The sequence below is a fragment of the Alexandromys fortis genome, unplaced genomic scaffold (assembly GCF_014885135.2).
Source record: "Alexandromys fortis isolate MF-2015 unplaced genomic scaffold, M_Fortis_MF-2015_v1.1 scaffold_62, whole genome shotgun sequence".
In the NCBI taxonomy this organism is placed as follows: Eukaryota; Metazoa; Chordata; class Mammalia; order Rodentia; family Cricetidae; genus Alexandromys; species Alexandromys fortis.
The window spans coordinates 1,223,972-1,236,500 of NW_026067942.1; the positions used below are offsets into that span (position 1 = coordinate 1,223,972).

The 12,529-nt window shown below is 42.1% G+C and overlaps 1 long non-coding RNA gene across 1 annotated transcript in view; it reads left to right on the plus strand.

Moving 5' to 3' along the window:
• The window catches only part of LOC126505368 (uncharacterized), a 190,455-nt gene extending 178,474 nt beyond the window's left edge, over window positions 1-11,981 (plus strand). The window contains exon 5 of the long non-coding RNA XR_007592879.1: window positions 10,412-11,981. This is a non-coding gene — a long non-coding RNA (uncharacterized lncRNA). The remainder of the gene's footprint in view (window positions 1-10,411) is intronic.
• The last annotated feature ends 548 nt before the right edge of the window (window positions 11,982-12,529 follow it).

Sequence of the window (12,529 nt, forward strand, 5' to 3'; positions counted from 1 at the left end):
CTACTCTAGTGTAAGTCTTCATGAATTCAACTCTCTTATCCATATTTGCCACAAAACAGCATTTACTACAAAAATGGACATTGAAAACTCCAGTCTCTCCTTATCCCTTAGATTCTATATGGCTAAGTATGATGTTTAGATCCTTTGGGTTTCATGTCTCTATTTCATCTTAAAATTTGCAACTTTCTTCATTTCTCCTTGTCCCGCAGACTTGAAGGGAGGGCACCTGCTGAACACTAGTCCCCGTCATCTAAGGGGATGCATTCCCAAACTTCTGCTGGTAGCCTAAACCCCTGTGCAGTATAAACTCTACATAGTACATATGTGCTATGTACGTGTTTATAATGCATTGAATCTCATTTATAAGTCATTAATAAAAATTAATAAAAAAGTAACAAAACATGACTTAATAATGTTTTCTGTCTCTCTCTTTCTTTCCCCTATCTCAAAACTTCTTATTGTTCTGCCCCTACCCTTTTCTCTATGAGATGCTATTTGGTGATGCAGTAGCCACATGTTAAGAATAAGAGTCATGAGCAATGCCCAGGCTACCACATAAAGTTACTTAAGGATAATGTATGCAATGCACTTGGTTTTACAACCAGGGTAGCTTCTAAGTGACAATAGGGTTATTGCTTATGCAACATGGATACTCTGGAGTAGGGGTGACTCATGTCCTTGGTGGGACAGGGCTATACCACGGCTGTGGTGTGTGCATTGGGGTACAGTTTAAAAAGCTACAAGGTTCTTTTTATTTCTGAAAATTTCAGGAGTTTTAAATATGCTATCTTTATATTTTGGTCTACTGTGGGTAGCAGAAACCACGCAAAGCAAAACTGTAAAGGGAGGACGGTGTGTGGAGTCAATATTCTGAAGTGAATTCTTTATATGCTATTAGCTTTTTTTGACAGACGCTGGAGTCGACATGCAGTTGTTCCTGTTGCAGAGGCAAACATCTGGAGTACCAGGTCATTCTGGTGCTTTTGTGTCCTCTGAGGCTGGGTCTACATGTTTTAAGGTCACACTGAACTGTCTGGGTGCATGTATATGTGCTGTGTGTGTATCCCAGGAGTGGGGGAGCCCCACAGCCAGCAGGTCTCACAGTGTTCTCTAAATGTTATTGCTGTTGGCAAGGCCTTATCTCAGATGAGGTGGTGAGTTAGTAAGCTGCCATGGAGAAGTAGGATTTTGTAAAATTAGATGGGGTATAAAGAAACACAGTTAATTCCAGACCCTCAGGCAAGAGTGGAGAAGTAACTGGGGTCTTTGTTCTTGGACATTATCAGATTTACCATCTTTCCTTCTGAGAAAAAGCAGGCACTCTCTGGCTGCCAGTTGCTATGCAGGTAGACACTCATACATGGACGAGGCCACCCCAGGGTTACATGCCAGAGTCCCTGGGAAGGAAAAAGAGGGAATCTCACACTCCTCCCAAGGAATTAGTTTTCTTCCACTAACCCTAAACCCCAGTGTCAAGCTTTGTCACAATTTTCAAAATGACCATAGTATTGTTACCTAGAATTTTTTCCTAAACTATTTTCTCAAATGGCCAGGTAGAGTCCCACTGAAGACCCCATGGACATGAAAATACACTTTAGACACGTAAGATGCCTCATGTTTTAATGGATGGTGTTGGGAAGTCTTTTGAGAGGTACAGACTAAGTAAGGCTTCACATTTGAACCAGGCCTTGCTATGGGAATAAGCAGGGGGAGGGTAAGCATGAAAGTAGAACTTGCCTATGTGTGTCAACTGATGTGCACGAGGAGTTTACAGGAGCATCTGTGGACCAGGCACAATTACTTTCCTTTTGCTATTGGGTCACAATTCTCTCTACTCTTTAAAAAATTATATATAGCCATTGAACAGATGTATAAGATATAATAAAGGCTTAAAGCCACGACTACCTTAGAGAATAACCATGTCAGGGTACATAGTCCATCCATCATCTCCAACGCTACCTCTTCCTTCCCAGTGAAGCACACAGTCTCCGCTTTGGTTTGGTAGAGGTAGTCATCACTTCTAGTCACCGCACTGCTGAACAGAACCCTAGAATTTCCTTTTCCTAAGTAGAGTTTTGTATCTCTTGACCAGCCTCTTCCACTTTCCTGTGCAGCCGCCTCTCTAGCTAGTGGCATTTGTTGTCCTATTCCCCATTTCTATAGGTTCTGAGATCTGCTTGCATTTCCTAAGAACAGAAGCTCCATGGCTTTCCAAGTGTAACTCTCTAATGGGCTAAGCTCTAAGGTTTTATCTCATGCAGACAGCATAGACCACATTATTTAAAATGTATAACAAAATAAAAATAAAAAAAATTTAAAAATTCTAAGGGATGGTCTTGGAGGTGAAACACAATCTTTTATACATTGCCTATGTACTCTTCCTGGTAATTTTGTAGAAGGTATCCCAGAAAACCTTGCTAATTCTTCTGGAAAGTGATCTTAGTTGTCTTGTGTGATGCAGGAACTTCACAAATCATCTTGGAAAAAAGTGTAATATCTCCAAAATGCAGTAAGGCAAGTTACAGTAAAATGAGGTATAATTGGAATGAGTGATCATGGTGAATTCTTAAATGCTGAACTAGTCATAAGTTTCTGAAGAGTAAAACCATTTGTTTAATTTTAAATGTTTTATTATTTATTTATTATATGGAGTGCGGGTATGGAAATACCACAGTGTGTGTACGGAGGTCATAGCACAACTTGTGGGATTCAGTTCTCTTTTTCTCAAAAATACAGGTCCCAGGGGGAAAACTCAAGTCATTAGGCTTGTAGGTAATCATCTTTACTCACCAAGTTATCTTGCTGGTCCTGATTAAAACACATTTGGTCATGACATATTGTTATTTTCGCCTTTTCCTGGCCTTTATTCTTAACATTACTAAGGATTTTTGTTTCTGTATTCATGAAAAATATTGGCAAGCAGTAGTTATATAAGAATATTTTTATTGTGTGTGTGTGTTTCTCTCTCTCTTTCTCTATGCATCATGTGTATTCAGGTACCTACAGAGGTCAGAAAATGGTGTTGGATCCCTGAAATGGAAATTACTGGCACTTGTGAGTTACTTGATGTGTGTGCTGGGAGCGTAACTTGGGTCCCCTGCAAGGGCACAAGCATTCTTCACTGCCAAGCCATTTCCCAGTTGCTGGTGCCTACTTTTCTTATATTATCTTTGGTTTTGATATCAGAACAATAGTGTCAAAAATGAGTTGGAAGAATCTTTATTTCTTTTATTTTCTTCTAGAATTTATAAGGACTAATACTATTTTTTTTCTAAATTTTTGTTGACTATAGTAGCAAAATAACCCTGCCTAATGCTTTCTTTGTATAAAGACTTTAGTTCCTATAATTGGGTAGTGTTATTCACAACATTATTTTTTCTGGGTGAGCTTTGGTAGTTTGTGTCTCTCAGTGTATAGTCCATTTCATCTATAGTGTAGGAGGCTCTTCTGTATTTGTGTTGCTTTCGTTGGTTATTAAAGAAACTGCCTTGGCCTAGTTGATATTCAGGTAGGCAGGGAAGACAGAACAGAATTCTGGGAGGAAGAAAGCAGAGACAGGCAGACGCCATGATTTTCCTTCCTGAGACAGATGCTGGTTAGACTCATGCCGGTAAGCCACAGTCAAGTGGCGATACACATTAATGGAGATGGGTTAAACTAATATGTGGGAGTTAGCCAATAAGGGGCTGGAGATAATGGGCCAGGCAGTATTTGAATGAATACAGTTTCTGTGTGATTATTTCGGGTGTAAGCTAGCCAGGCGGGATGTAACACAGGACCTGTGCCCCTCTCGGGTGGATCGGATGACCCACTCCCTTCAACACAACTAGACTGTTGAATTATGAGCCTAATATAATTTTCAGCATCTCTGTCTTATTATTTTCTGCTGTCTGTGTTAGAAGTGGTATCTCTGCCTTGGGTCTTCATGTCAGGAAACTGCTACAGCTTTGTGACATGCATCCAGTGTATTTGTTGCATTATGGTTCATTGTTTTTCATAGCTGGAATTCTTCTAAAATTTCCTTAAACCTTACTTTCAGAATAATGGTCATTTATTAACTATTTTTCTTTAAAATTCCAAGATACATGAAGGATGAGTGAAGTATCTTCTGTTACTGATGTCTAGTTTAACTCCTCTACAAAAGCTTTGTTTGATTTTTATTCTTATGAATTGGTAATTTATTTAAGTAATGGCTCAGTGTGCAATTGAAAAAAGTGTATCTTTTACTGTCACAGTAAGGGTTTATTTTTGCATACCTTCAGATGAAGAGTTCTTTTAATTTATGTAGATGGAATTTTCTGTCCCTCCTGGTCCTACTGCTGTTCAGTACCAAGGAAACACACAGAGACTTGTATTAATTATAAACTGTTTGACCTGTTAGCTCAGGCTTATTATTAACTAGCTCTTGTAACTTAAATTAACCCATACTTCTTATCTATGTTTAGCCATGTGACTTGGTAACTTTTCTCAGTACAGCATTCTCATCTTGCTTCCTCTGCATCTGGGTGATGACTGCAGACTGAGCCTTTCCTCTTCAGAATTCTCCTAGTCTGGTCATGCCACCTATACTTCCTGACTGGCTACTGGTCAGTCAGTATTTTCTTAAGCCAATACAAGTGACAAATCTTTAGAGGGCACAAGAGCATTATCCCACAGGACATTTATATGGATCAAAATTGGGGTATACACAGTTATATGCAAAAAATGTGCTTGTTTTTTGGTTAAGGCTACATTAGTGAAAGGAACAAACACCATAGGATTAATGAAGTATGATTTGGGGGAAAGAAATATGTTCCCGTCCACAGAATTTCTAATAGTGTCAGTGCTTTTCTTTGGGAGGGGGTGTGTGTTTCAAGACAGTGTTTCTCTATATAGCCCCGACTATCTTGGAGTTCACTCTTTAGAGCAGACTGGCCTCAAACTCACAGAGATCTGCCTGCTTCTGCCTCCCAAGTGCTGGGATTAAAGGTGTGCACCACCAATGCCCAGCTCCCTGACAGGTTTTACTTGAAGTTTAGCTTGAGTTTTCTGATAGTTGGGGACATGGAACCTTAGAAGTTAAACTTGTGCAGGGCCTTGGCATAGATTCTGCCCTAAGATGGGGAGCAGATACAAGCAGTGTTACCAGTGACTGATTTAGAGAAGCCCTTGGCATATTGTCACCAGCCCAGGCTTCTAGGAGCTCTGACCTCCACCTGCCATCCCTACTGCTGGGAGTGAGAAACAGCAGTGTGATTGCGATTCAGTGATTCTACTCCAAATGAACCTTCAGGATGCATTCATCATGTAGACTCTACATCCAGGAACTGCAGTGTTTGGAGATAAATTGTTAATTTGGCCAAACCTTCTCCTCTGTAAACACCTGGAACATCCCCACAGTAGACAGCATTTCAGATTGATTCATCTGTGAACTTGCAAGAGCAAAAAAAAAAAAGCAAAGAAAAAAAGAAAACATCTGTTTCTCTTGTTGTAGAAAGAAACAGGACGAGGCTCAAGACTCTGTGTGTGTGTGTGTGTGTGTGTGTGTGTGTGTGTGTGTGTGTGTTGCACGGCGGGTGGGGGGGTTGTCATTTGAGTCTGCTTACTGTCCGCTGACTTCCTGCGGGGAAGATGCCACAGATGTGCCAAGTGGGGAGGACAGACTGGCCCACAGCACAGTCATCTCAACTATTGCCAGGGAAGGATGCAGACAAGATTGCCGCAACATGACAGGAAATAAAACACACTGCCTGTTATTTATTTATCTATTCATTTTTTTCCCACATTTTATCATGATTAAAAATATCAAGAAAGTTCTATTTATCCTTGCAATCTGGCTCTTTGAGCCCACTCTCCCCCCTTTTTTTCCCCAGGGAAAACTATATGAGGTCAATGATCAATACTAAATGAATCTTACATCTCCTTAGAGAATTTGACAGTTCCAATTTATGCAATTTCTTAGAATCAGCTTTCCATTTATTTTTATGCCTGGAAAATTGCTGGGTTTTTTGATGCACATTTTAACATGTCAATGAAGTCAGAAGTTATCAAGCAGCCTTGAAGAGTAATGTATTTTTCCCTACAGGGGAAATACTTTTCCCCAAGGGGTAAAATTATGAACATCTATTGTCCAAATGATTTTTCAAATTGTTTTAGTCAGAGGCAATTAGATAAAGGGAGATGTTGTCCACGAGGGGCCCTTTCGGAAGAGAGAATGAGCAGTCTTCCTCTGTGAGGTTTGCTGGCTACACGGTGGCCAGGTCCAGACCAAGGCCCTATTAGTCAAGTCTGACAGGAAAGCACACACTGCATGCATGGCCTTCAGGGTGATGTATGAGTATCCAATGTGCTGTTTGTTTCCCTTGACAATTCCCAACACCTACTTTCCACCCAGTACCAAGTAATCATAGATCTGCAGGGTGGAAGAATGGGAGGGAGATGGCCTGTTGGTTAAGCGATAGATTTGCCTCAGGTACAGACATCAGCGGGACCTCATGAATCAGCCAGCAGAGGCAAGTACCAGTTAGAGATTGAGTCATTGGCCCAGCAAAACCACTTGTCTGAACAGCAGAGCTTTGGGCAAATACCTACAAAATTCCCCAGGGCAGCTAGGACTGGAGACCCATGTGTACTTAAAGCCCTTCTAAGATCATGTTTCCCCCTCTGGCACACAGTTCAGCATTTGGATTCCCTGCTTCTCTCGACCATAAAGTCAGAAAAGACACAGAAGCTGGTGAGTTTGTTACCTACAGGCAAAATAAATGAAAACACAGTAGTTTTCAAAAGAACAAACTCTCTAGGCTTTTTCGTGTGGGTCTTTGGGCATCTCACACTAGGTCGAGAGTAAGAAAGCATAATCAGAAGAGCCCGGGAGAGCGGGATTCTTCTTTGTCTACATGGAGGTGTTGCCACGAAGGATTCCACGAGTAGAAAACAAAATAAAACAAAGCAAAAACCCAGTTCTCAAAGGGACTCCAATTGTCCTTCCTGTGGCACTGAACCATTTTGTTGTTGTTGTTAATAAATCTATATCCATGTATTTATTTATTTACAGGGACTGCTGAGACCGCGGAGTTTCTGTTTGTTCTGTTTCTGTGGAATAAAGTTATTCTGTGGTCAGAGACACCTAAGCCCACGAGGCACGCGCCATCCAGATCTGAGCTCAGGCTGTTTACATGACCTTCCAGGAAAAATATTGACAAGGCAGTAAAAATACTTTTCTTGATTGCTCAGCCTTGAAAGTTGGAATTACAGGGACTTTTCTCTTTTAGTTGTTATTTTTAGCTTCTCTATTTTTCTACCTTTTGACTTTTTGGAGAGGGGGGGGGACTTGCCTTTGAAAATGCAGTCTATCTATACCCATTGTGAAAATCGAGGAACAGAAAGCCTTTCCAGCAGCCTCACTATTTCCCTCCGATGATTTCCCCAGCTGCTTGAGGGACAGGGTCTCTCAGCTTCTGGAGATAAGGAGAAAAAGGAGAGTTTTTCACAGACCAGAAGAAACTTCAGAGAACGAAGAGAGCACTTGCTGCCAGTTCTCAGAAAGGCCACCATTCTTTCCCACTTGCCTTTGACCAAAGATTAGATAGTCACAGATATGGTGGCATGAGCTGAGTCTCACTTTATGGATACATACATGCATGCATGTGTGTATGACTGCATGTATGTGTCTATGAATACATGCATGCATGTACGTATCAGTGCATAAATATGTGTATGGTTTCATGTATATATGCATGCATTCATGTGATTATCTGTTTTGAGACAAGGTCTCACTGTGTATCCCAGGTTGGACTTGAACTTCTGATTTTCCTGTTTCAGTCTCCTGAATGCTGGGATAATAGATCTGGGGCACAGTTCCCTGTCTAAATCTGACTTTATTGACGTTATGCAACCTCATTTAACTCCATCAGGATATCCCAGAAGCAAGAGACCCACTCCATTTGGTCTCTCCTGGCCACTTACTATTAGCTCTGCACTCCACTGTTTAGCCAATCTCTCTTTTATTTGTTACCTATCTAGCTGAATCCAAAGTGTATATCTATCTGACTATTTTATTCTTTGTCATTTTCATCAAAGTTAAAGGTACTGATTTTCTGGATGCAGACACTATATTCACATTTTATTTTTGCTTTTGATTGTAATTATAGTCAAGTGGCATTTTCATTGATCTTGTAATTAGTTCAGAAGTGTAGTACTTATGTATCTTGACTTTCTTATTGATTGACAGGGATGATTTTATTTTTCTTACTCCAAAAGAGCAGATGGAACTTGCCACTCTTGAAGGAAACTGCTCAAAGAATCTGTATCAGTGCTGTAAAATATCCTTTTGAGTGTCTCCTGAAACTATCCAGTGTTTCTTAGGTAATGTACAATGCATTGCTGTCACTGACGAACATCGGACGTCATTTCCAGGGTTAGGTACAGATTCCTTTAGAAACATTTCTGCTGAGGGATTCCCCACAGAACTTCACTGCCTCGGTCTGTGGAGCCTGCCCTTTATGCACCACAGTCTTTGCCTTCTTCATTTTCCTTCATGAAAACACGTACACTTCTAGCCAAGCAGCCATGCAGAATACACAGAGGACATTGACTGAGATAAAAGAATGAAACTATTGAGTCTCTTAGCGAAGACATCCAACTGCTCACCCTGGAGCATACACAACTGGTACCCAGCAAAGAGGTGCTTGGTTAGGTTAGTACTCCTCAGCTGCTCAGGACTGGGGCTCACCTGTCATCTCGGTTCCCAGATCACAGAGAGGTTAAACTACCCTTTCCCTAACAGTTCACATGATATTGTGTCTCCTCCTCTTACTGCTAGCAAGATATTTTTTAAATATACCACCACAGGGCTGGAGAGTTGGCTCAGCAGTTAAGAAAACTACCAGCTCTTCCAAAGGTCCTGAGTTCAGTTCCCAGCAACCACATGCTGGCTCACAACCATCTGTAATAAGATATGGTGCCCTCTTGAGGAGGAGACCTGGTCAGTCGTCCTCATCAACTTAGACCATGAAATCCTATATGGACAGGTTCAACAGAACCACCATATATGGGCTGCCCATTCACGCTGAAGCGTTGCCAGAGCATATTCATTTCTTTCACATCCTTGAAGGGAGTTTTTCCGTGATTCAGTTGCTACAACAACGAGATGAACCCGTATGATTCACCCTAGGGGAGGCAGGTGTCATTTCACTATAATTGCCAGGATATCTGTCCAGCTACTGCATCTATAGCAAGCATATCACTTAGCCTTACTAGTGTACTTACACATTGTCCAGTAAACATGGAGGAACTCGAATTCAGAGCTAGCTATATGCCACATGTTGTTCAGATGGCGGGGGAGCCCCTACTCCCTACTGTCACATCTGAGATAATACTCTTATTCATTATCGGTTTTCAAACCAAGGATAAAGAGTGAGTCCAGTCGATTCTGCCATGGTCACCAAAGTTTGAAAGCAAATTGTGAGAGCTCACCTAAGGACACTTGCAGCGCTGGTTATGGCAAGAGTTGTTTATGTGGCCTGGGAGGTACCTAACCCAGATGAGTCACTCGCATTTAGCTCCTAAGATTTGGCCAATTTCTCTATTTTAGAATCCACAAATATTACAATTTCCACGAGAAACCTCAGAGGTCCCATTTCTGGCTCAGGAGAGGGTTAACACACTCCACCCAAGAGTCTTCCAGTCCTGGGCTTCATTCGTTTTCCAAAACCCGAGCATGTTCTGTTTATTAGTCCACTGCACATCGTTAAAAGAAAACCCACACACCAACAGTTAGCTGAATCCCAGCCACGCAGTGTTGCAGTGACCTTGACCTCATCTCCCCCTCACACTCTTGGATTCGATTGATTCCCAGAACCCAGCGTTCTGCAGAGAGGCCTCTGAGTCAAACAAAGGAGGGCGTTTCAATGGCCTGCTTCCACAAGGAATTAAGTGCTTTCTCCTGGTGTGCCTCTTGATGTCCTTTCACCAAGCGTTAAAGAAGCAGGTTTCCAGGAGAAAAGAAGTAGAATTCTTGCAGCAGTCAGATGTATGTGATGTGCAGATAAAGCCTACATATGTAAGGCCAGAGGGAGTGGGGATAGAAGCAGAGCCTTGGTACATTTTCCTCCCACCTCTGCTCAATGCCATTTGAACTTCACGACTTTGAGGTTCTTTGTCTCTGCTTTGAGAGTTAAAAGCAGTGAGCTTGAAGGTAGCGCTGCTGTTGCCAGTCTCTAACACCCTCTTGTGATTCACTCGATCCTTAAGAGGTTGGATCAAGTTCTGGTCTCGAGAAGAAACTTAAAAGGGAAAAGTACACCTGGTTCCAAAGCACAAAACTGTAGGGAGAGACCTGGCAGAAATGGCCGTGGTGACTCAGGCAGGCCAGCACCCCTAAAAGGGCACTGCATATTTGAAGTAAAGGGACCCTCACATTTTTGTTTTACAGATGTGTTCTAAAGTGCTGACTCCCTCTTCATGGTCCCAAATTTCTCCAGCTTTAGGCTTCTGACAATGGGCTAGCATCCCTGAAGCATCATTAGACTGAAGGAGGATGTAGGTAAAGGGATGTTCCTGAGCACCTGTGATCTGGCAGGAAGTACTTCAGTGGGTGGAACTGGATGGACCAGATGACTGGAGCACAAGAATTAATGGAGTAAGAAGGAACGTCTTCATCTTTCAAAAACACTTGCCTTAGTTTGTGTGGACAACTGTTCGTCTACAGTCTGTGTCTTGGTGTCCTCTGCAAACAGAAAGACTGTTACCCACAAAAAAATGACACTCCAGAGGAGCCATGATTTGGTTCTCAAAGTGAAGTCATGTAGATGGGAACTCTTCTCCATGTGATTTGGTGAAGGCAAGGCTCACCATTCAAGTCAGCCCATCGAGGTCCAGGGTAAAGGGGTGTTTTTCTTCAATGTTCCTCACAGTAGACACCTAGCAATACTAGATTCTTAAGACTTATTTTCATGGATGCTACATTTTAAGGTCTTCATTTTTTTGTTTAGTTGACTGACCTTGAATTTAATTGTTCATAATAGATTGGTGGAGGAAAAAAGTCAGTGAATGGTAGGTTGTTGACAAAGATGTCTTCCAACAATTTTTTCCATGCCTTACCCAAATGGCGTATTGCCATCAAGACGCAGGCGGATTCCCTACCTCATTTATAAATTGCTCTAACCCAGTGCAGTGGAAGCAATGTTCTGGAATTTCTCAGGTCAGACTTGAAGAGGACTTGCTGTTTTAATCCAAAGTTTGTATCTATATGTCATTGAAGAAAGTTTGTGTCAGGCTGCACATGGGGAGTAAGAGAGGCCCAACTAGTTCCCAGTCATTCCAGCCCTGTTAACTGAGATGCCAAATATGTGTGTCTATGATCTTGGGTGTTCCAGCCCTCGCTGAGCTCCTAGCTGAACGCAGCCATGTGGCTGACCCCAGCTGACATCACTGGGAAGGGTCCAACTGAGTCCAGCCAACCGACAGAGCCATGAGAAATAACAAATCATGCCGTCTTAATCCCTGTGTCTTGAGGCAGTTTATTAAGCAGCAGTAAATATCTGGAAGCCACAGGGAGCTAGGCTTGCCCAGCTCAGAACTCCCGATTCACTGCAGGGGGAGAATTTCTTAGTGGTCCCTTATCTGGTATGGAGACTTTGTCCCTGTCACACATTGTGCTTCCTGTAGAGCAATTGTAGGAAATCATACCAAAGGGTTGGTATAAATTTAAAAGCCATATCCTCAGGATTTACCTAACAGAACTCCTGTCATGGAAAGGGCAAAGAGAAGGAGTGCTCCCTGGGCAGAGTGATGAAGAAGGTAGAATTTGGTTCTGGGTTAGCCATGTTAGCATCTTGATCTAACCCAGTAAACTCACCAGGCTTCACTAACCAGAATAAGAGTCGCGACCGCCTGTCACTCTATGTTTAGAAAGTGCTTCGATGTTCTCTGTTTCACTGGCTGCTGACCTTAAACTTTTGAGAAAAATATACCTTAAAAGAGAAAGTCACTTTCTGTTGAGATGTAACCCACAGGAATAAAATTCTTGCCCTTTAAGTCCACAAGTCAGTGGCTTTCAATAAACACACACACCTCATGTAACTCCCTCCTGCTCCTGAGTCAGTATCGGTCTAGAATATTTTTTTCCAGAAACCCCCCCTGTACATTTCTCACTCAGTGATCTCTACTGTGTCACCTACACAACCTCTGATTGACTTTCTGCAATTATGAAACAGCTTTGGTTTTCCCAGAGTCTCATAGCATGAGATAATTGGCTATGTTCTCATCCCATACCAGTTTCTTTCATCCAGAAGACCCAGATGTATTATTGCACACATTTTGGGGAGGGGGAGAGAAAGGACTTGTTTTTCCCATTCTGGTACTTAAAATATTTCATCTTATGTGTGTGTGTGTGTGTGTGTGTGTGTGTGTGTGAGAGAGAGAGAGAGAGAGAGAGAGAGAGAGACCCCAAGCCTTTGGTTTCTGGAGACACGTCTTACTTATATACCTAGGACCGATCTCAAGCTTGCCCTAAATCTCAGGCTGACCTTGGAACCATAACCCTTCAGTT